This window comes from Rhinolophus ferrumequinum, chromosome 28 (genome assembly GCF_004115265.2).
Source record: "Rhinolophus ferrumequinum isolate MPI-CBG mRhiFer1 chromosome 28, mRhiFer1_v1.p, whole genome shotgun sequence".
In the NCBI taxonomy this organism is placed as follows: domain Eukaryota; kingdom Metazoa; phylum Chordata; class Mammalia; order Chiroptera; family Rhinolophidae; genus Rhinolophus; species Rhinolophus ferrumequinum.
The window spans coordinates 13,705,602-13,728,658 of NC_046311.1; the positions used below are offsets into that span (position 1 = coordinate 13,705,602).

General features: G+C 48.2%; 1 protein-coding gene across 5 annotated transcripts in view; it reads right to left on the minus strand.

The window, feature by feature from the left end:
* The window catches only part of APBA2 (amyloid beta precursor protein binding family A member 2), a 156,579-nt gene that overhangs the window by 57,600 nt on the left and 75,922 nt on the right, over positions 1-23,057 (minus strand). For 4 of the 5 annotated variants that reach the window (XM_033100243.1, XM_033100246.1, XM_033100241.1 and 1 more), the window contains one exon: positions 13,409-13,462. The exons of the other annotated variant lie outside the window; for it this stretch is intronic. The gene's annotated coding sequence lies outside the window, so the exon portion shown is untranslated. The remainder of the gene's footprint in view (positions 1-13,408; positions 13,463-23,057) is intronic. 5 annotated transcript variants of the gene reach the window in all.

The following is a 23,057-nucleotide window of genomic DNA, read 5'->3' on the forward strand; positions in this document are numbered from 1 at the left end:
TGGCCTGCTACTTGGGTGCAAACATCACTACCCAAGCAAGTATTTGAAACAGTGGGCGGGTCCTCAAAAATCCAATTAGCATAACATCCCAGGTGCCTGATTGTCTTTTTTTCTCTCTTGTAAATGTATTCACTCAACTAAAAAAGGTTTTTTCTTCTTCCCAACACGATATAAGCTCTTCCACTAACAATGCTGTCCCAAGATACTTCCATCTGCCCCTCTCCCCCTTACCATCCACCAGCAAACCTAACTGGTGAGTGCAAATCCGGGGGTGGCAGCCAGCCAGACAGGACAGTTGAGGTCGTCACCCCCAGGAGAGCTGGGGACAATTTGTCTTTTAAAACAGGAAATTTTCTTCTACTACTAAAGATGCTCTAAAAGACATAAATGAGGGAGCCCAGACGCTCCTTCTGCAGGGTCCTCACTCACTGATGGCATCCACGTAAAGAATTAGGTGACCTGACTCTCCAGGAGCATGCCTTGAAAATCTCGCCACACTTCAAAACAGACATCCGGGGCCAAGCAACAGAGATCACACACATTCTTCTTGTCTTAACAACAGTCACGTCAACGTCAGCGAGCCAGGGCTTGTCTTCACGCACGACTCATACAATACCAAACGCGGCTGAGTTTCCATTTTCAATTTTCAATGCAACCTCCGTGGAAGCCACACAGGTAGTCTGTATCCAACGCCTGCACCACAGACCGATGTGGGCCATCGGGACTGGAGTCACCTTTGGTGATTCTGGAGGGAATGTGGGAAAGAAGACGGGTGCCAGAAGAGTGACCACAGGAACACGTCCTGTAAATGTTTGTTAAAGTGTCACATGATGAGAGGGCTCAACTCTGATTCCAGAATCGAGATTTTAGAACGCGGAGCTACGGGAGACAGAGAAGGGAGTCTGACATTTGGATCTATTAGAAGAGGGAGACAGTTGGGAAAATTTGAACAACAAAATAACGTAGTACTGGATTATAACCCAAAGTATAAAATAAATGACTCAAAGTACAGAAGATTATGAAATAAATGAGTCCATGTGGATATAAATAAATGAATGAGCAAATAAAGGAGAAAGAAGAGACGAATCTGCTGTGCAGAATTCCATATGGTTTGTTAAATACTGCCCCCTCCTGGAGATGGGGCGTAACTTCCAGGTGGTCAAGGTTAAAGCAACAGTGATTAAGTGATGTACCCTGGATTTGATATGATGACATTGACACTTTTCCCTACGCAGTCCACCGACTAAAGCCCCAAATCCCTGTCTGACCATGAGAAAAATATTAGACAAACCTAAATTGAAGGAGATTCTTTAGATGCCTGAGCAGGACTCCTCAAAATTGTCAAGGTCATCAGAAACAAGGCAAGTCTAAGAAGCTATGAAGCCTAAAAGTCCCTAAGGAGGCATGAAGATTAACTTGAATGGGGTACCCTAAATGGAATCCTGAAACAGAAAGAGGACATGAGGTAAAAACTAAGAAGATTTGAATGAAGTATGGAGAACAGTCACTAATACCGTGTTTCCCCAAAAATAAGACCGGTTTATATTAATTTTTGCTCCAAAAGATGCATTAGGGCTTATGTTCAGGGGATGTCATCCTGAAAAATCATGCTAGAGCTTCCTTTCCGGTTAGGTCTTATTTTGGGGGAAACATGGTAATGTATTAATACTGGTTAGTTACGTGCAACACATAGTCCATGCTGACACAAGATGTCAGTAATAGGGAAAAGTAGGCGTTGATATCCTATATGGGGATGCCTTCTACTATCTTTTCAATTTCTCTGTAAAGCTAAAACTCTTCTAAAGTAAAAAAATATATATTTAAAAAAAAGTTGGTGCAGTTATATTGATAATTAGACAAAGTAGATGGAAAAGGGTAATTCCTAAGGAGAAATAATTCAGGGTGGGGGAAAGAAAAGGACAACCTGCTAGGAATGAATTCTAAATTTAAGTTCTAAATGTATATGTCTCTCAAAATGTATAAATGGAGGATTGACAGAACTATGAAAAGACAAATTTATAATCACAGTGGACTACTTTAACACATTTCTCTCAATAAATGATATAACAAGCAGACTAAAGTCAGAATGAAATAGAAGATTCGAACACCATAGGTACCAAAATTTTCCTCATTTATATATATATATAAATTACTGAACCAAGGAATGACACAAATCACATAGAAAATTTTGTCATAATTAATCATATGGCAGGCAAGTCTAAAGTGAGTCTAAACAAATTTCAAAATGTTAAAATGACAAAGGATATGTTTCTGATTACAGTGTAATTAAGGTAGAAATAAATAACAATAATATAACTAGAAAATACGCAGACATTTGGAAATTAACCACTTGAAAATAACCCATAGATCGGAGAACATAATTAGGAAATTAAAAACATTGTGAGCTTATTAATACTGAAAATACAACATATTAAAAAATAGTGTTGCACACCCGTTCTCAGAGCTGCACTATTCACAAATGGCCACAAGGTGGAAGCAACTCAAGTGTCCCTCAATGGCTGCGTGGATAAAGAAAATGTGGTATGTCCCTACAATGGAATAGTTCTCAGCCTTGAAAAGGAAGGACATTCTGACACAGGCTACCACATGGATGAACCATGAGGACATTTTGCAAAGTGAAATAAACTAGTCACAGAGGGCAAATACTGTGTGATTCCACTTACATGGGGTAACAAATTCACAGAGACAGAAAGGAAAATGATGCTTGCCAGGATCTGGTTGTCAGGAAGAAGGGAAAAGGGAAGTTGTTTGATGGGTATATTTCAGATTTGCCAGGTGAAACAGTCCTGGAGGTAAGTTTCCCGATGCTATGAACATAATCAATACTCTTGAACTGTAAACTTAAAAATGGCTAAGATGGTAAATTTTATGTTATGTGCTTTTTACCACAATTTCCTTTCAAAAAGTATTTTATAGCTAAATCAGGCTTACAAGGACATTTATAACCTTAAACTCCTTGAGGAGAAAATAATAAAGGCTGGAAAAATGAATAATTTAGATATCCACTTCATCTCAAGTATTTTGAAGAAAAATAAAATTATACCCCAAATAAAGTTGAAGGAAGAAAATAAAAAACATAAGGGCAGGAAAAAATAAAACAGAAAACACATGCATGACAAACAAAAATCCACAAACCCAAATGTTGATACTTGGGGGGGTGGGGATATTAAATTTATAAATCCCTAGCAAGACAAAAGGGGGGTTAAGAAAGAGGGAAAGTACAAAAATCACAATATCACAAACAAAAAGATGGTTATCACTTGTAAGAGATAACGATGGATATTGTAAATTATTAGTAAATACTAATAATTGTGACAATCTTTATGAAATGAACGAATAACTGAAGTACAACTTATCAAAATTGATACTAGAAGAAACAAAAAAATCCAAATGGTCCTGTATCTACTAAAGAAATTGAATCTGTAATTAAAAACCCTCTTAACAAATAACTTCAGACCCTAGAGACTTACTTCCCAGTTGAATTCTTCCAAACAGTTAAGTAAACAAATAAACAAACAGCAACAAAAACACCAATTATTCCAAATCTTTTAGAACTTTAAATAATCACCATTACCGTGATTCCTAAACCTGACCTTGACATTAAATAAAATTACAGGCAAATCAATTTTAAACATAGTTGCAAGGAAACTTAAAATATTATCAAATCAAATGAGTTATATATAAAAATTATATCGTATCACAACTCAACTGGGTTTAGTCCAGGTAGGCAAGGTTGGTTTCATATTTAAAAATCAATCACGTAACTCAGCACATTAGTGAAATAAAGAGGAAATACTCTATTATTTCATTAGTTGCAGAAAATGTGATAAAAATTCAGCACCCACTTATGATAAAAACTTGTAGCAAACTAGAAATGAAAGGGAACTTTCTGACTCTTATAAAGAATATTCACAAAAATAATTGAGAACAATCAGCATAATTTAAAAGAAAATACTGAAGGATTTTCCCCTAAGATGGTAATCATTGAACTGGGGTTTGCAATCAATGCAAAAAGGCAAAAGAAAAAAAAAAGAAAAGAAAAAACCATTCTCATTATTCATTAGTCTACATGATTATGCATCTAGAAAAATGTAAAAAAAAAAAACCCTAATAAACTATTAGAATTAATAAATGAATTTAACAAAGTTGCTGGATACAAGGGAAATATAGAAGAAACAACTGTGTTTATACATAATCATGAAAAGCCGTTTTAACACAGAATTTTTTTAAAAAAATACCACTTACAATAATGACAACCACAAAGCAAAGCAATACACAAATAACCTGGAAGAAATCCAACAAGAGATGTTGTATATACAAAACTACAAAATGTATCAAGAGAAATTAAAATGGACCCCAAGAGAGGGAACTAATAGTCCATGGATTGGAAGAGCTGATGTTATAAAGATATCACCGCCCTCTTAATGGATCTCTAATGCAAAGGTCTCTCATCAAAATGTCAGCTGGGTTTTGCTTTTTTGTTTTGTTTTGTATTGTTTTAATGTTTTGGGATTTGAGCTTTTTTTATTATTTTTATTTTCTATTGGGGAATATTGGGGAACAGTGTGTTTCTCCAGGGCCCATCAGCTCCAAGTCATTGTCCTTCAGTCTAGTTGTGGAGGGTGCAGCTCAGCTCCAAGTCCAGTCGCCGTTTTCAATCTTAGTTGCAGGGGGCGCAGCCCACCATCCCATGTGGGAATTGAACTGGCAACCTTGTTGTTGAGAGCTCACGCTCTAACCAACTGAGCCATCTGGCCGCCCCTCTGGAAGCTCAGTGGCAGCTCATTGTCTTCAATCTAGTTGTGGAGGGCGCAGCTCACTGGCCCATGTGGGAATCGAACTGGCAACCTTATTGTTCAGAGCTTGCGCTCTAACCAACTAAGCCATCCGTCTGCCCCCTCAGCTGGATTTTACATGCAAATGTCTGTATGGAAATCGACAGAACGATGCCAAATCTTACATGAAAATGCAAAGGACCAAACATAGCCAGACAGTCTTGAAGAAGAACAAATGTGAAGGACTTAAAACTTGCAGAAGTACATACTTCTTATAAAATCACAATAATTAAGATATTGTGGTTTTGGTACAAGGACAAATAGATCAGTGGAACTGAAGAGAGACTCACAAATTACAGTGCAGTGATTTCATTGATGGAAAAGCGACATTGCAGAGTGTCGTAATCATGCCATAGAGGGAGGGTGGGATCTACCTCCCCACCCAAAACTGGTTCAGATGTTGAGGCTGGTGATACACACATAGCAAGAGGGTATGAAGAGATGAATGACTCTCTTTCTGGGGAAGAACATGGCGGGCACAAAAGCCAGACCCAAAATGGCTTGAGAGAAAGTGGGAGTGAGTGGTCCCTGTGGTTAGGGAGTGAGGCCACCTAAGAATGTGCACACAGTGGCCGGGGCTTGTGTGGTGTGAAGTTCCCAGCAGCACTACACAAGCTTGTGGACAGACTTTCTTATCAGCTTGCCCAGATGTGGGAATTCGTCAAACACCCCAAATGGAATCAGATCTTTATTCCAGAGAGCAGGGAGGAAACAAATACGGTGCGGGTTCAACTAAATAACCAGCGTTAGAAAAATGAATCTTGACATCTACTCCACACCATCCATAAAAAACCTATACCAGGTGGACTGTAGATCTAAAAGTGAAAGTTCAATGAAGCTTCTAGAAGCTAAGACTGGACAATGTTCCCATTTTCTTGGGGTACACACAGGTTTCCTAAACAGGGCAGCAAAAGCAATTATCTTAAAGCAAAAGATTCATCAGCGAGGCTTCTCTTCATCAAAAGACACCTCTGAAAAGGAAAGAGTGTGAAACAGTATTTGCAATTCATCCATCGAACAAAGACCTTCTTATGTAAAGAAGTCGTACAAAACACAGAGGCAAAGAAAACCCAACAACAAAATATGAGCAAAAGATGACATCCAAAAGTATAATAAAGTAGCCCCCAAAAGATACTGAACGTCATTACTCTTCCATGAAATGGAAATTAAAACCAGAGTATCCCAGGGGCAACTGGATGGCTCAGTTGGTTAGAGCGGGAGCTCTCAACAACAAGGTTGCCGGTTCAATTCCCGCATGGGACGGTGGGCTGCGCCCCCTGCAACTAAAGATTGAAAACGGCGACTAGACTTGGACCTGAGCTGCGTCCTCTACAACTAGACTGAAGGACAATGACTTGGAGCTGATGGGCCCTGGAGAAACACTGCTCCCCAATATTCCCCAATAAAAATTTAAAAAAATTTAAAAAACAGAAAAACCAGGGGATCCTACTATACACCCACCGGAATAAAATGAAAATGACTGACACCAATTATTAGCAAGGACGTGGGACAAATGGAACTCTTATACTTGCAGGTGGGAGTATAATTTGTTGAAGGCTGATGTTGTAGGCTCCCTAAAATGTAAATACCCCAAACCTACGACCCATCAATTCCATCCCAAAGGCATATACTCAACAGAAATGCAGTCCCAGGCGCAGCAAATGTGTAAGAATGTTCCCAGAAGCACTAACGACCCTGAACTGGAAAAGATTCAAATGTCCATCAAAAGTAGAATGGGTCTATTCCCGTAAATTACTACAACGCCAAACGATGTAACAATGACAATCAGTGAACGACTGCCACACTCAATACCCATGAATGATTGTCACCGAGTGAAAGAAGCAACCCCAAACAAGTGCACGTTGTTGAAATTCATTTACCAAAAAAAAATCCCCAAATTAGCAAACATATCTGGTGACAGGATTCTGGTCACCCTTGGGGACGGGACACTGGGGGGAATTCTTGGTTTCTGGGGATGATTTATTTCTTCACCTGGGTGGTAGTTACATGGATGTGTTTCCTTTGAGAAAATTCATGGCAAAAACCACTCGGGATTTTTGTACTTTTTTTCCGTTTATGTTCTACTTTGATTAAAAAGCTTCTTTTTAAAGAACGTTAGACAGCTTATGTTACCGGTCTTGCACACTACACAATTCAAAACCAAGGCTTAGGAAAGGTGAACTCTCCAAGGCTCCTCCCACCGTCCGTGACTTTTGTGAAGTGCACTTGGTCATTAGGAGGCTGGACGGCTAGAGTGAAGGGAGGGGACACAACTGGGCTGAGACCAGAGAAGCCAGCATGTTGTGGCCGGGGCTCGCCTGCTGTCACGGCGCCATAAACACTGCCCTGATTTCTGAGTCAGGCTTCCTGGCGCACCTGGGCTCAAGGATGCGTAGGGAAGACCCACAGGCCAGGGTCACTTTATTTTCCCTCTGCATTTGATCCCCTTTTTTTTTTTAAATTTTTAAAAAGACTTTTATTAAAATATAACTAACCTACATCGTATTAGTTTCAGGTACACATCATCGTTACACCTGGCACTATACAGAGTTATCACCACGTTACTGATTGTACTCCCTACACTAAAGAAGTGATCACCATGATACGTCTGGCAACCATCTGACATCGCACCACATCCTTTAGGATCTCTTTGAATAGTCCAGCGTCTGGAAGTTGGAGCCAGCTACACACACACACACACACACACACACACACACACACACACTGGAAGGAGGACAGAGGCATGGTTACAACAACAGTTGGAGGAGAGCAACAGGCGGGAGGAGAGACTGGAAACCAGGTGAGCAGGCAGACCCGGAGCATGACGGGTAACTGCAGGTAGAGTCCGTAGGGACTGGGTGTCTCTGTGACTGACCCTGCACTTTTAATAATAACATTCAGTCCGTGGCTACTACATACGGTGCCAAGTTCTGTCTTTATTTTTTAATCGTGGTAAAAATAAACACAACACGAAAGTTACCACCTGCACTGGTTTCAAGTGTACAGGCCCGTGACGTGCAGTACATTCGCCCCTGTGCACGCACCACCACCACCCATCATCCCCAGGCCTCTTTTCACCTGGCAAAACTGAACTCTGTACCCATCAAATAACACCTCCTCAGGCCTCTGCTAGATAAAAAATACAGAGGCATCAGGTCACAAAACAACTTTCCTGAGAAAGCAGAGCTGGGCCTCGGGCTGTCTGGGTATCCTCCCCCCAGCCAGCACCATTTTTACCCTGCAAATGCGTAAACTGAGATTAAGTGACTTGTCGTCCAAAAAAAAAAAAAAAAAGATCAGTCTGTAGCAGCCCAGACTGTATGAAAAAACTCTTTGCAGGATGCTCTGCCATCACAGGGCCCCTGGGTGGCTCTGGCACAGACTTCAGGGACGTCTCTATAAACACGTGTGTCACTTACTGACCAGTCCCAACACAAGCTATGGTGTAAGAATTGTTCGCACTTCAGTTAGCATTCCGTTATGTATCTAAGAGCTCGTGTGGTAAAAATAAGTTTGGGAAATGACGAGTTGAACAGAATTCAGTAAGTTACTTTCTTGCAGAACTTTTCAAGGCTTTTAATGGGCCACTGTGGGAGTCCCCAAGAGTAGGCAGAACAGACAAGAGTCCCAGCCTGAGTGGCATGTGGATGACTGTTGTCAGGAAGATGTCATGGGACTCCACGGAACTCGCTCCGAGAACGCCAGCTTAGACACTCATGTAATTACTCAGAACCAAATATAATTAATTACATCTGAATAGCATTAATAAAAAATTACATACAGAAACGGCCAGCTTCCTTCAATTTAATCACTAATTACATTGGGCTCAACCTAGTAGCAGCTCATAGTGTTATTTTCTTAACACATTTTTCATCTTTTGGCAAAAAAAAAAAAAAAAAAAGGTGTTGGTGAATTTTTTTCTCTCCATAATGTGCAACTCTTAGGGGGCAAAAAAAAAAAAGTGGGTGTCAGAGCCCGCATTTTCAAGTATTTGCAAACACACACCAAGTCTGGAAACCTTTATTTGCCTCCTCCAGGGAAGGAAACTGACAATACGGAAGAACTGTTCTGTGCCAGGCACGCCCCACCCAAAATGTGGTTCATTCTCACGTCCCTCCACGAGTCCCCACTTTACGGACGAGGCAAATGAGCTTCTGAGAGTTTAAGTAACTAGAGCCACATGGGGGTCCCAGACTTTCTGAGCACCTGCCACACAGGAGGCACAGGACCGGACACGATGACGGCTGAGGGACAAGCAGGAAGGTGAACAAGGCTACAGACAGATGAGCGGTCAGGGGGGCAGGCACAGAACAGGCTGAATGTGGCTTCAATGTCCAAGCAAAGTCCCCAAAAGGGCAGCCCATGAGCCCTGGCTGTCAAGATGGGGAGACGGAGAAGGGAGAGGGGCCAGCCACAGCCATGAAGACCACGCGTGTGAATGCTGCTGGTGAAAGAGCAGGATCAGATCAGCGTGCCATGCCTGGCTCATTCGGCCAAGACACGTAGTCAAACCAAATGGCCATCCACAGGTGAATGGACAAAGAAAATGTGGCCTATATATACGATAGAATATTATTCAACCTTCAAAAAGAAGGAAAAGCTGCCATTGGCAGCAACATGGATGGCCCTGGAAGACGTCATGCTACGTGAAATAAGTCAGTCAGAGAAGGACAAATACTTCATGAATCCCTTACACAGGGCACCTACAACAGTCAAAGGTACAGAGACAGATAATAGAATGACGGTTGCCAAGGGTTGGGGGAGGGGCAGCGGGGAGTTGTTCAACGGATACAAAGTTTCAGGTATGCTGGATGGTAGCGTTCTAGAGATCTGCCGTGCGCATCATAATCGTAGCATCTGTAGTTAACAGTAAGGTATCATGAACTCAAAAAGGCAGCTCTCGTTAAGTGTTCTTACTACAAAACAAACAAAAGAAAAACAAAAGGACACGAGGACATTTTTGGAGGTGACTACCTGGGTTGTAGTGGTCGTAACAGAGTCGTAACATATGTCCAAATTCACCAGACTGCATACGTTAACCACATACAGTTCTGTTCATACAAGGAAGCTGGTGGCGGGGAGAAATCCCAACCCTTTCCATGAATTGCCCCTGGAAGTCGGCAGTTACCGTTGGGTTACAGGATGAGCTAGTGAACGGGAACAAGACAGCGCTGCCAGAGAGACACTCAAGAGCAGCGAGGTTTGTGTGGGCACACACTGATGTGTTTTACAGAACTTCCTCTTTTTTCTTCAAATACACAGAAGCAAGCGCAGAAAAGCCACATAACCAGCATCCATGACAACTGTACAGACTCAACCAACATCATCACCCCGCCTCCTTCTTCATAGTATTTGGCCATGTTTGTTAAGTATGTTGATTTGAGTTTTTCACACAGACAGAATACTAATCCCTGACAGTAGATATTATTTATTTGATATTCATTCCAATAGGTAGCTTGCTTTAAACCTCAGCTAGTGTGTCTTCTCTTACAGAAGTTGCTAACATTGATGTTCCATTATTCGGTCTTTTATGATTTGTCTGCACAGGTATATGTGTGTGTGTGCACACGCACGCACACGTGTGTGTGTGTATCTTACTTTTTCCCACCTCAAGGGCATACGGAAAATCTCTTTTATACATTGTAACATCTCGCTCTTAATTTAAGCCTTAAATTCTATTGACATTACTTGTGTGCTTGTGTGTATGCTGTGAGGTAGGGATCTCCTTGTATCTTTGCCACGTGGACAGCTCGGTAGGTGTGTTGTATCATGTCCTACCTGGTCAAGAATACAGCTCTGCCACCTCCCGGGTTCACGTACATGGGAGAGTTTGTCACTAGGCTTGCTACCCTGCCCCACCCATCCCTCTGTCCCCCCAAGACAAATGTGACAAATCTTAACTGTAGCTTCCGATCAGGAAACTCACTTCCCCGCCCTTACGCCAGCTTCCGCTTAATGCTCCAGCTTTGTTTCCTTTTAATGTCTGCCAGCTGGGAATTCTCTGCCTTTCATAGGACCTTAGATTTCAGGGACATTCTCGGCCAGATTTTACATGGCATTTTTATGTGTTTCTACTTGGGCAAGCGCCTGCCAACATCCATTTTCACAGATGCAACATCTTTTAACATATTTTCGGAAACTTGCCCATAATTTTAAACACAGCTTATGAATCTTCCCAACATTCTTTCAGGATAATCACCGAGTTTATATAATTACGATTCATAGATCAAGGGCCTGTGGGGTAGACAGGGAGGCCTAGAATTTAATTCTCCCGGGGGAAAAATAGAGCCCCAAACTTTTCCTGTAAGTGGAAGCATATTCACAGAGCTATCCTGTGAAAGGATGTCAGGCACAAGGCAACAAAATGATTCGTTTGCTGCAGAAAATATATAAAAGCAGGTCTCTTCTCTCCTCACAGACATTCCTTCTGGATGATTAACATTTAAAAATACCCATCTCATGGCCACTCTCCTCTCAGAGAAGAAAATACGCTTTTCTGCAGGTAAACTGTAGAGAATTGGGATGAGTGTATTCGCTTAAGGGACGGGATGGTCCCATTACACCGTCCCTTACACCTTACACCGTGGATGGGTGAACCCCATCGGAAGAGAGTGTGGCGTCTTGCCTATTGCAACTGACTTGGATACTCTAATAGCATTTCAGGATGCATAATACTTCCACTAGGTCTTTTTGGGGGCTGAAAAAGAAAAACATACCTTACACCCCAGAGGGACCAACAGAACTGCCTGGTGGCCACATTAGAAGGCAATGACCACCCCAATTTCCTTAAGAAAAACTGGAAGAAGCCAATTTCATGGCGGACAGTTCTTAGAGGGCAGATGCATTGGGACGACGGTTTGAGCCTGGGCTCCCAGAAGGTCAGAATGGCACTGTCACTGGTGAGACTGCTGCCCCTGAAGTAACAACTTCCTCGCCAGCCATCCTTACTGCCACTCACCAGCAAAACCTCCTCCCTTCCCAGAATCCCCCAAAATTCTTCAGCGTTTTCACAGCTGAGGGTGGCCGGTGCAGCTACTCTATTTAAGGCAGAAATATGTTTACGACTCTAAATAGAAAGTTAAACGGGAGGGAAAAGGCCTTGCTGAGAGCACAAAAGTAAATCCACACACTTTACAAGCTGACCACAGAGGACAAGTTCAGATAAACATTCCCGTATTCTCATGCCCTGTGATTTCTGTTCTCTTGCGTGGTCTGACCGGTCAGACATCTTTTAAATTCCTACGAGTGGGCCCCACCCCAAAAGCCCCCACGAGATCCACCCAGGACATCCCTGCCCAATCACAGAGCGATGGATATGGGTGGCCACCTGCATGGGGTTAGCAAGTTAAACAAATAAATGAAGCTCCTTGCTTTACAGAAGCTCTTCCAGCATCTCCAAATGGCAAGGCCTGAGTCCTTCTGCCACCCCACAGGCCAAACAGTCGTTTCAAACACAGGTCTTGACACTCTAGGATCCCATCTCAGCCTCGCTGGTCTTCATCTTCATCTTCAGAATTGGCACACGGCCTCCCCATCGGGGAACGCAGTTTTCCTCTCCTTCGGGAGCCCCAAAGCCACCCTACCCTATATGACAGTCTGGACTGCTGCCCACATTGCTGCCCATCCGACCAGCAGTCACCCCTTTCCCTGAATGCATGAGAACTCACAGAACCCACAGAAGCTCGGACCTGCTCTAGGAGTCAGGACCCAGAGTCCATGCCTGGCTCGGCCTGTCCCATCTGACAGCGTTCTCTTCTTCAAGCGTAGCCCGGCCCATACACCGGCTTCCCTACAACCAGGTCCTGGGGTGTCTCTGGCCCAAGAACAAGAACGCCAACTCATCTTCGGTCCAGAACCCATCTCCTACAAAAGTCCCCGGTCGCTGGCATGCGGCTGGACCGGGGCTACAAAGACCTGTACAAATCTGCTCCTACAGGGTCTCTGGGCATGAGCCGATGGCAGGTTAATGGGATTAGGTCACAACACGGCTTCCGCCACAGGGCGACAGCAGCCCTCATCCCTGATATGCTCAGGGCGGCTCTTCTTAACCAAAGTTAGAGCTTTGGCTCAGTGCCCCGCTATGTCCCAATGCTGGGCTGCTAGGAGTCAGGTAATGTCGCCCGAGGTTGACACTGAAGGGTCCTGAACGGCACCTACTGTGGGCAATGTGTATCTCCTTTCATTATCGGAGCAAACAGGGACCTGGGTGGGCATGACACAGATAAATGAACTCAGTGGGACTGAATGGTTTACAGAAGTGGGAGGGCAATGAGGAAGGGACGGGGTAGGGGGCTGCTGTGGGGACAGGGGTCCAGCGCAGGCAACGTGCCTGCCCAGCCCTGAGCCCCACGGCTTCCTTGGCTGAGAAGCAGACCCCAGCGTCAGACCCTGTGCTCAGACCATGAGTTACACCTAACACAGCTTCCCGGCAAACCACCATGGTGACCACCTTGCCCCACTTGAAATGCAGTGTCCCTCTGGCAAAACAACGCCATTTCACACACATCAGATACAGAACCTCACTCCATGCCAGGCAAACTCATATTTCTTACCGAAAACAAGTGGCCGGGTGATAGCCGGGCAAACCTCCTGGTGATGAAATCTTTCTGGAATAAAACAGAATTAAAAGAGGAAGTTACTTTGGTTTCAGACACGACACAGGTGCTCACCTAGCACAGCGTTTGTTTCATGAGCGAGAGGCTCTGAACTACCTGGAAAAGCAAACTGATGATCACTCTAACGAGATGATCAGAAATGACCAGAAACAAATAATTGAAATGTTTCGTTAGCCATTCATCGCGTAATGATTGCCTTAGGAACATCCTGTTGGGCAAACAAAGCCTGGGCTTCTGTAGTGTTCTGGAAGGAGAGCCCGCCCTCGCTGCAATGGCAGCCTCAGAGCTCTCATGAATATGCATTTCCCACAACCAAGCTCGACCCACTGCTCCTGGCAGAAGCAGGATTTTGGGACACTGTCAGACGAGGAGGGTGTGCCTGTGGGGGCCCCCCCGAGCGGGCTGAGGAGAGATGAAAGGAGAGAAAAGGGCAGTCAGGCTCCCTCTCACTTCTGCCCAGGTTCCAGCCCACCCTTCCCTGGGGGGCAGCGCGGTTTCATACAGAGAAGGGAGAAGAGGCCGTCAGTCTTCACACTTCTCTTGAGAGAGCTTGGCAAAAGCAAGCTGAAGGGAAGCCAACAGATTCCTGGGCTTCCAGGCCAGGCCCGGGGTTGGACCAGGAATTGGGGGGTGGGGTGGGGTCGGGTGGGGTGGGGGGAAGGGCAGCAGATGACCAGGGAGCAAGAAGCCTGCGATGGGGCAAGAGGACGGGGATTTATGGGTCTTAAACATCACATCCAAATTCTTCCCCTCCATCCTCCAATTTGGCTGAAGACAGAATAAGCCATAAAGGAACTCCTTGGTTCCTTTCAAAACCATAGCAATGACAGCCCCTCCCTGGGGCCTCCTCTGCTGGGAACAGGCCTGAAAGCATTTCCCGCATAGCTGTGCTGGCTGGGAAATTCACATTTAATCTGGTCCCAGGGTCCAAAGTCACAGGGGATGGCCTCGTTCTTGGGGGGGGGGGGCGGGGGGTGTTGCTGTTGGCACAGGCAGACAGTGAGTGGCTTCTGCTTCACCACAAAGGTCGACTCTGGACTCAGCGTTGTCACTTGGCTCACAAAGCCCAACTATCACTCTCATTTCCCCGGACAGACATTTCTAGCACTGGATTTTCGATTTGGGCATTCGGGGCTGTCCCCTGACACCCCACACTGGCCCAGCGCACGTGCCTCTGATCTTGATGTAACGGAAAATGACTGGCTGTCACTGAGAAGGCTGAAGAGGCTTCCATCTGGACCCAGCCCCACACTGTCATCTGCTTGCCTCTACTCGGGGGACACTTGACATTTGCACAGTTGCTCAATTGCTTTCAAAGGGTACGATGCTTCTGTTGTCTTTCGAATCCCTTCACCCATGGTCGGCCTTGCTTTCATCATGTGTGGCTGGGAAGGTGAACTGCAAAGAAGCCTCTAGAAGACGGCCTGGGACCGTATTACATCACACAGTACTTCCTTCTTCACCCCCAAACCCCACTATCCGAGGACCCCCAGAAAGAGGTGATTTAGAGGTTAGTGCACATACTGTCATGTCCAGTGACAAGAACACGTCACAGGGGGTTGGCAGATGGAGCCTCAAGTCCTCACGTTAGCTCTGTGACCGTACGCGGGTCAGGCAGAAAGACTGCTGTCCTCTCGGGGCAGCCGGGACCCAGAAGGTCGTAGAGAAGAGCCCAGAAGCCTCGGTCTCCCAGCTGGGATTTCCCCCACATAGCTGCCGTGTCCCCCGCGCCCCGCCCAGGCCCAGCACCCCCTCCCGGCACCAGCCAAGCACCACGGGCATACGGAGGTGCCCGTCTGCCCAGGAATCAGCTTCTCCCTCTTCCACCAGGCCCAGGAGCTTCTCGGGGACACACAGACTCTGTCTGCTGGCTCACCTGCCCTGGGAGGCCTGGCCCACACCTGCAGGAAGCAGCCAGCTCTCCCTCTGCCTGCCCTCGGTCACTCCTCTGTAGCCTGAGAACCATCCCCACCCCCATACTTCACAGGGATCCCCAACAAAGGCACAGAACCCTCAAACCGCTATGGAAGAACAGCAAAGCACTGCACCTTACGTAATGCTTTTCCACACGCACAACCAGGCCCATGTCGTGACTCAGTTTAGAATCGGGCTCTCAGTGTTTATTTATAGGCGTCACACAAGCACCCCTCGTGGGCAGTGGAAGAATCTGGGATCTGGGCTCCCGTCCACCACGCCTCATTAGCATTCGTTTCATGTCTGTCTTGTCTAATTTCCCAGGCAGCATTTTAACTCAACGACAAGGTCACTACCACGTGGACCCAGCACCACCGTCTATTTCTCCAAAGAAAAATATGAATTTTTCTTTGCCCTCTCCCCATCCTCTCGGGGCTGATCGCTTGCGCTGACTAAAGCTGGGTTGTGTCATTTTGATGACCTGCGTCTCTGCACACACGGTTCACCTTAAAGACACACCGTGAGTGCAGGGACCTGGGAAGGCCCTGGGGGCTCAGCTGTCGTCTCCTCCATTGGCTCTGAGTCCATCACCTGGCCAGGCACAGCCAGGGTGGGCCCACTCCATCCCAGCAACCGGAATGAACATGAAGAAGCAAATATGGTTTGGAACATGGGGCTTTTCTCAGCCAGGAGGGCCTGGCCGTTCCTACTTCTGCCAAGCACACGTCCCTGTCTTCTTTCTACCCCCCCACACCCCCGCCCCCAGAGGCACCGAGGGCCAGGTCATTTCCCCTGCGCTTCTCGGCCATTTGTGTTTAGACAGAAATCCAACAGCCTGCTCTTCTGGCGATGCACCACTGAAACCGGAATAATCTCCTAATTCTTGTCGATCTCCAGGCTGCACAGGTCTCCCCACAAGGAGAACATTCCCCTTTCCAAGTTGTTGGCCCAGCCACAGGTGTTCTGTGGGGGGACAGGTAGGTTATCCTGTAGTCCCACTTCCCAGGGGAGACATGAAATCCCAAGCCACAGCAGCCCCGGAGATTCCGTGCAGGCTCCTTCTGTCCACAGGCTGACAACTGGATTCTCCAGGGTCCAGTGGCCCCAGCCCTGGGAACCAGTAGAGAGAAGGGCCCTCGCCTGGGATGCCGACTCCAGAGCAGAATTGGGGCACAGAGGACACGTCCATTAAACAGCCCTTCTGCTGCCCAACTTCAAAAGCCATGGGGTTCCGTGTGTTTATGAACATTGTTGCTGAGGACGTTGGCATTTGGTTTCAGGATTAACTTTCGCCCAACTGCCATCGTGGGGTCTCGATTATTCTACAGGCCCATTTCTGGCAGGAAACTGGATCTACGATCAAACAGAGCTGTTGAAATGCCGTGTTTCCAGACATTCGGAAGGTAAACCAAAATTCTAAACATTCCTTTGACTGGATGGTTTGGAAATTTGCTGATCGCCTTTGATATTACGTCAGGGAAGACGGCGGGAGGTCCCAGACCCAGAAATGACCCTCAGGGTCTAACGTGTCCCCGGGGGTTGGAGAGCAGACCCGACAGAGGAAGCCACTTAGGCTCAGAGAAGGGTGATGGCCCCCGACAGGCCAGCTCGTGGCGCTGGCCTGAGCCCAGGTGCCATGCTAGGGGAGTGGGTGTCAGAACAATCGTAAAGCCACTCTCGCAGTGTCACAGATGCCCAGACCCAGAAGCTGTCCTGGGAGTGAAGAGAAGGGGACAGAGGTGGATGTGTCCAGGGCAGAGGCCGGGGGCCTGCACGCAGAATCACCACCCGCTGTCATAACGGCATGGCTTCCTCCAGCTAACTGGAGGGCTGTGGCTGAATTTCCTTGAGCTCAATGGACGAGTCTGTGCTTTGTAAGGGGCTGGGTCTGGGCACACACGCTTGGGTACCTGTATGTTGGGGATCGGGAGAGAACAAGTAGAACCTAGTGAGCAACAACCCAGATTCAATGACACACTTGCTGACGGAAGAGTCTGGTCACACTGAGCAGAGGCCCAAGGATGGGCTGGGAGGGTCTGTGCCCGGCCTGTGGCCAGATGACGGGGGAAGGCCGGGGGCATCAAAGCAGGGCATCGGAGCCGACATCAAAGTCAGGTGTGCATGGGACCGTCAGCACGAAGGCATGAAGCAAGCTTGGAATGTGGCTTCACACTTGTGCGGCCTCGTGAGCCCGCCCAGGTGGCCACAGGGATCATCTGTACCTCAGGGAGGGGCTGGGCCGCTGGCAAGTCAGCATCTGGCAGGTACGCGGCTGCACAAGGAGGCCTCCTGGGACCTGGCCCTGCAGCTTGGTGAAGCCACCCCAGGGGGATGCAGCAAGATGGCCCAGGGTCCCACAGGTATGGCTGGAACTACAGGATGGGATTTCAGGGGGAGTGTGGGGGCAGGGTGGAGGGGGTCTGCTTCTTCCTGAGTGGACAGGGACAGTGCTCAGTGGGGCACAGCAGGGTCACTCCAGGGGAAAGAAAGGGGGCCCTGAGGAACCACCCCAAGAACAGACCACTTACAGTGGGGAACAGCCCCCTCAGAGGGGGGCTGCAGGTCCTGAGCCAGATGCATGGGGAGGACACAGCCCCGGGTATGGGAAGGGGGCTGTGGGAAGCAGTGACGGTAAAGCGGGGGGTGCTTCAGCTTGAGTGGACACCAATGGACTGTTTACAAACAAACACCTCCAGTTCTGAAGCACTGAGTCCCCTGGTAGCTGCAGGGGACAGACTTCAAACACTAAGAACCCCAGCGTGAACACCAGCTCCTTCCGGACAAGAAGCTGCATCTTTACAATGAAAAGCTCAAACCTCAAGACTCTCGTTTGCCCAAATGTTTTGGGAACAAACGGGATTTAAAATTCATCTTCAAAGGTCTCAAAGTTTTGAACACCATGGCCGTGGTAGAGAAGGCGGCTTCTAAATACACGATTAAAAATAAGAAGGATAACAACGCAGTAGCATATTGCATGTCAACTGTCATTGAAAACTAAACTTTTAAAAATGAAAAAGAACAACATGCAAATTGCTACCATTAAAATGGTCAAAAATCTCCATCCTTGGAAGTTTATCGTTCAAAGTCTGGAGGTGACGGGCCACAGAGGATGGGTAACGTTCTGCGCCAGATTCCTCGGGTTGGGATGGTCCTTACTTCCTGGTTCAGATGCCAATTAGGAGGCTCCTCCGACATGATGAGCTTACTGAGTGGGGACCCTTCTTGTGAGGTGACTCTTTGTGTCCTCTCCATGGGGACTCTGCAGCCACCTGAAGGCAGAGTTGGGGGTACAGACGTGGAGTATTTTGACACGTTTCAATCCTCAAAAATGTGCTTTCAACCCACCCTGGCTAGAACGTGTGGTATCCCTACGTTACCTTTTCCATCTTTGCTTTCATGTGAATCCTCTGAGGTCCTGCCAAACAAACCTGGGGGATCCCCCCAGCAGGGCCGAGCTACTGCATTAATGTTGGGGTTGGAACTAAAGGTGCCGGGATCCAAACGTGACTTATCCTTCCGCAAAATTGCCCCTGAGCAGCCGACAGTTCCTGCCCAGGCTGTTTACACGGCCATACCTGACGCTGCTCTCCGGCCACCCTCCACATCAAAGCCATCCTGTGTTTGGGGGTTCGCGCCTGGCTCTGGGGGCAAGAGGACAGCACAACCCTGAGTATGAAAAACCATAACTCAGGGACGAAAGTGGTGCCAGGTGAGGCAGGGGCCAAGGGAAAGGGGAGTTTTGCAGGGTGGGCCTAGCCAGGTCAGCCCGACCCACGGCGTGAAGCAGAGGGTTTTGACAAGCCGTCCTAGCCTCCCTTTGCCTGGCTCTCCTCATTACTATTCTCTCCTCGGAACAGGAAAGCTCTCCTAGCTTCCATTTTTGCTGCCTTCCAATGCCCGAGGCCCCTGGAGAGAGGCTAGAATTTTGTTTTCTATTCAGGCAGCTTGGGGATGCTGCAGGCAGGGTCCTTCAGGCGGCTGAGAGCCAGAGAGAAGCACTGCCTGCCAATCTTACTGAAAGAGGCCACAGTGTTGGCGAGAGCTCTGGGCGAGATGACAAAGCATGTGGGTGGTCTGCTGTGACCACAAGGACCTAGACCCCCGGCATGTACTCGGTCCATACATCCTTACTGACACAGGCACGGCTCACACACGTGACCCTGAAGACCCCCGGCGCCATTGAGACGCCCTGAGGTTGTGTCACCCCCATATTATAGATGTGGAAACTGAGGCACACGAAAGTCAGTAAGCAGCATGCCTAAGGCCCCACAAGAAGTGCTGGAGCTGGAATCTAATCCCGGCAGGTGGCCCAAGCAGCCACGCTCTTAGCTCTGACACTATGATGGGAGGAAGAGGAAGTGGGAAAAGACATTTATAATACACAGGCCAAATGAAGGACTAGACTGACCCATTAAAAAAAAAATCGAAAAAAAGAGCAAAAGGTATGAAGCAGGAATTCGCAGAATAATAAATAGATAAAAAGCGATATGTAAATATGGGATGCAAGGAGATTCTCCCTCTCCTCCAAAGGTGGAGCCCACTTCCTCGCTCCTTGGCTCCTTGGCTGTGGACTGGACGTAGGAACTTGTTTCCAGTGGACAGAAGGCAGAAGTGAGAGTGTGTGACTAGTGAGACCAGGTCACCGAGAGGCACTGGGGTGTCCCATGACTCCAATGGCTCCCTCTGGGGAAACGAGGGGCCATGTGGGAAGCAGCACCATGGAGAGGTCCCCATGGAACAGACGGGAGGCTTCCTGCCAACAGTCCTGTGAAGCCCCATCTAGGGAGTGGGCCCTCTGGCCCTGTCAAGGCCCCACATGGCTGTAGCCCTGACCCACATGTTGACCCTGAGCCAAAATCATCCAGCTGGGCTGCTCCCAGATTCCAGACCTACGGCCTCCTCGTAGGAACTAATAAGTGGTTATTGTGTTACGCCACTCAGTTTGGACGTAACTGATCACACAGAAATAGAGACCGGATATGGTAATATTATCTACCTTAGGCAGGTTGTGAGTGCATATTGTTCTTTTTACCTTTGGCTATGGCAGATATTGTATAATAAAAATGTAATCCAACAGACTTGAATTAGGTCGACATTCGGGTTAGCAGTCACAAATGCTGGCTAGTAAAAGGCGAGGACACACAGGAGGCATGCACTTCACCCTTTTGGGTGATCAGGGAATGGCTTCTATCCCCGGGAACACAAGGCGCTCGGCAAAGTCCCGTCTAAGCAGGGAGAGGCATGGGAAGTTCTGACTGGGCGGGAAGAAGGGGCAGAAGGACTTGCTCTATTAACATCATAAAGTAGGGAGGCTTTTTTAGGCTCAGAGAGTGTGAGCCTGAGAGGCAGGCCTTATGGGGAGGGGCGGTGTGGCAGCCCCCAAGGTGACCCACCTCCCCACCTGCTCTTCCAGCCTCGAGGCCACCAGAGGAAGGCGGGGCTGCCCAGAAGCCAGGATCCATCTGGTCCATGTTCATTCTCTCTCTCTCTCTCTCTCTCTCTCTTTTTCTCTGTCTCTCCCCCGACCTCCCTCCATGTGTCTCTCTCTCTCTGTTTCTCTCTCTCTCCCCCCCACCCCCTCCCTCTCTCTCTCTCTCTCTCTTTCTCCTTCACATTCCGGAAAAAGCAGAAGTACACTTCATTCCTTAGGAGCAGCTGAGCTGGTCCGAGGCATTTGATCCCATAAAAGCAGTGAGAACCAGCTGAGTCTGGCAGACCCAGTCTGTATGGATCCCAAAGGACCACCACAGAACTATTTAAGGGACCACTTATTTGCAATCCTCTTTAAGCCTAAATCCAAGCTCTTAACATGTGCTGTTTTCATCAATGTGCTCATTCAAAGAAGGACCATGTCCAAAACCCATTGTAATCGAAACAATCATTATTCTTGCCTTGAAGTGACAGCGGAAGCAACAACAACGCCTAACGTATTCCAAGCTTGCTTTCCTCTTTTCAAAAACACTCAGTTGAGGTGACAGAGGAGTTTAAGCCATGCTTTTAGCGTTCTCCTTTTGACTTTGACTTGCTGGGACAATGACCGCTGAGAAACTGGACGGGTCTATGTTTGTTCTCGTTATCCACCACTCTCTACTGGCCGTGTGGACACGGCAGGAAACACGAATGGGGAACGGAAATGTGTGTGCAATGTCGGAGACGCCTGTGACAGCGTCAGAGGGGGTTCAGGGGAGTCAGAAGCCCCCCTGCCCAGCCATGCTTGGCCGCCACCACGCAGGGCGGGACACAGATACACAGGCCGTGCTCAGCCACTCAGGACCAGGACGCCTGGGGGCATCCTCTGCCTCCTTCTCCTCCTTTCCCGGGCCTTGGCTCAGACGTGAGCCCAAAGTTGGGACGTCTCTGTCCTCAACTTCACTGCCATCGCCACCTCAAGCCCCAGACAGCCCCTCCGCCCCACCCGCCCAGGAACAGCAGGAGGCAGCAAGACAGAGGGGCTTCAGACTCCGAGACCCCACTTCACACCCCACCTCTCTGCTTACGAGCTGTGACCCCAGCGTGTCCCTCCACCGCAGCGAGCTTTAAGCACCATATCAGAGACAGAGTAGACCCCCGCAGGGTCCTGGAGCCCCCTCTGTCCCCCTGAGGCTGTCAGGTCCAGGGTCTACCCTCCTCGGGGGGACATCAAGGCAGCAAGGCCAAGTCAGGGGGCCTGAGGGAGGACGCTGGCTCAGGACTCAGCAGCTCTGAGACCTGGAACCTCAGTTTCCTCAGCTGTGAAAGGGGGATAAGAATAGTCCCCTATAAACCTACGTCCTGGGGCTGCCCTGTGCTGTAAACAAGGTGCTGGCAGGTACCACGGGGGAAATACAGGCTGGCACTCGTCACAAAGCTGAAAGAGCCTGCTGCCCAGGAGTCAGCCCGCCCGTCGCCCACCTGCCTCCCAGCACCCATCAGCCAGAAGCAGTGCCCAGGAATTTGCTCACCACCCATGTCAGCCCCTCAGCGGGGACCCCAGGCCTGCTGTGCAGCCTCAGCACCCAGCACAGCTCCTGGCACACAGGCAGGGTTCCAGTGCCCGGGTCCAGAACCCCTGCCTGCGCACCCCTGAGACACCGCCAGTCTGCGCAGCTGAGAGCATACCTGGCACCAAAGCCTGACAGGCGAGATGACCTCCCAGGACACTGCGTTTTCTGAGAGGAAAGCTCATAAACCCAGAGGGAGGCAGGCGCCTGGGGCAGCTGGGGGCCTCCATACACCACTTACACCTTAAGGGGACCCTGGCCGGGTGGGGGCCGCAGAGTGGCCGGGGGCTTTGGATCACAGAGTCCCACTGAATGACTTTGAAACCCCTTCCCACACATTCTCTGGGCCCACACCCTCCCTTGTCTCGGCTTTCCCAGGACAACACGGGATTCAGGTGGGGGAAGGAGCTCGGCTGCCCCAGAGCCGGCCACAGAGCGCCAACCAGTCCTGAGAGCGGTGCCATGGCTCCCTCACCTGCTGCTGGGGGTCGGGGGTCCATGAGGTGACACCCCTTCTGGAGGCCCCTGTTCACTGCACCACACACCTCAGGGGCATCCCACACCGGCCTCTACGAAAAAAGTCAAAGTCACGTTTGTCACGTTTGGGTTTTCGAAGTACACTAGAAGAGACTCTAGGAAATAATGCACTGGCAAAAACTGACAAGAAACAAAATTGCCACGTGTGGCCCCAA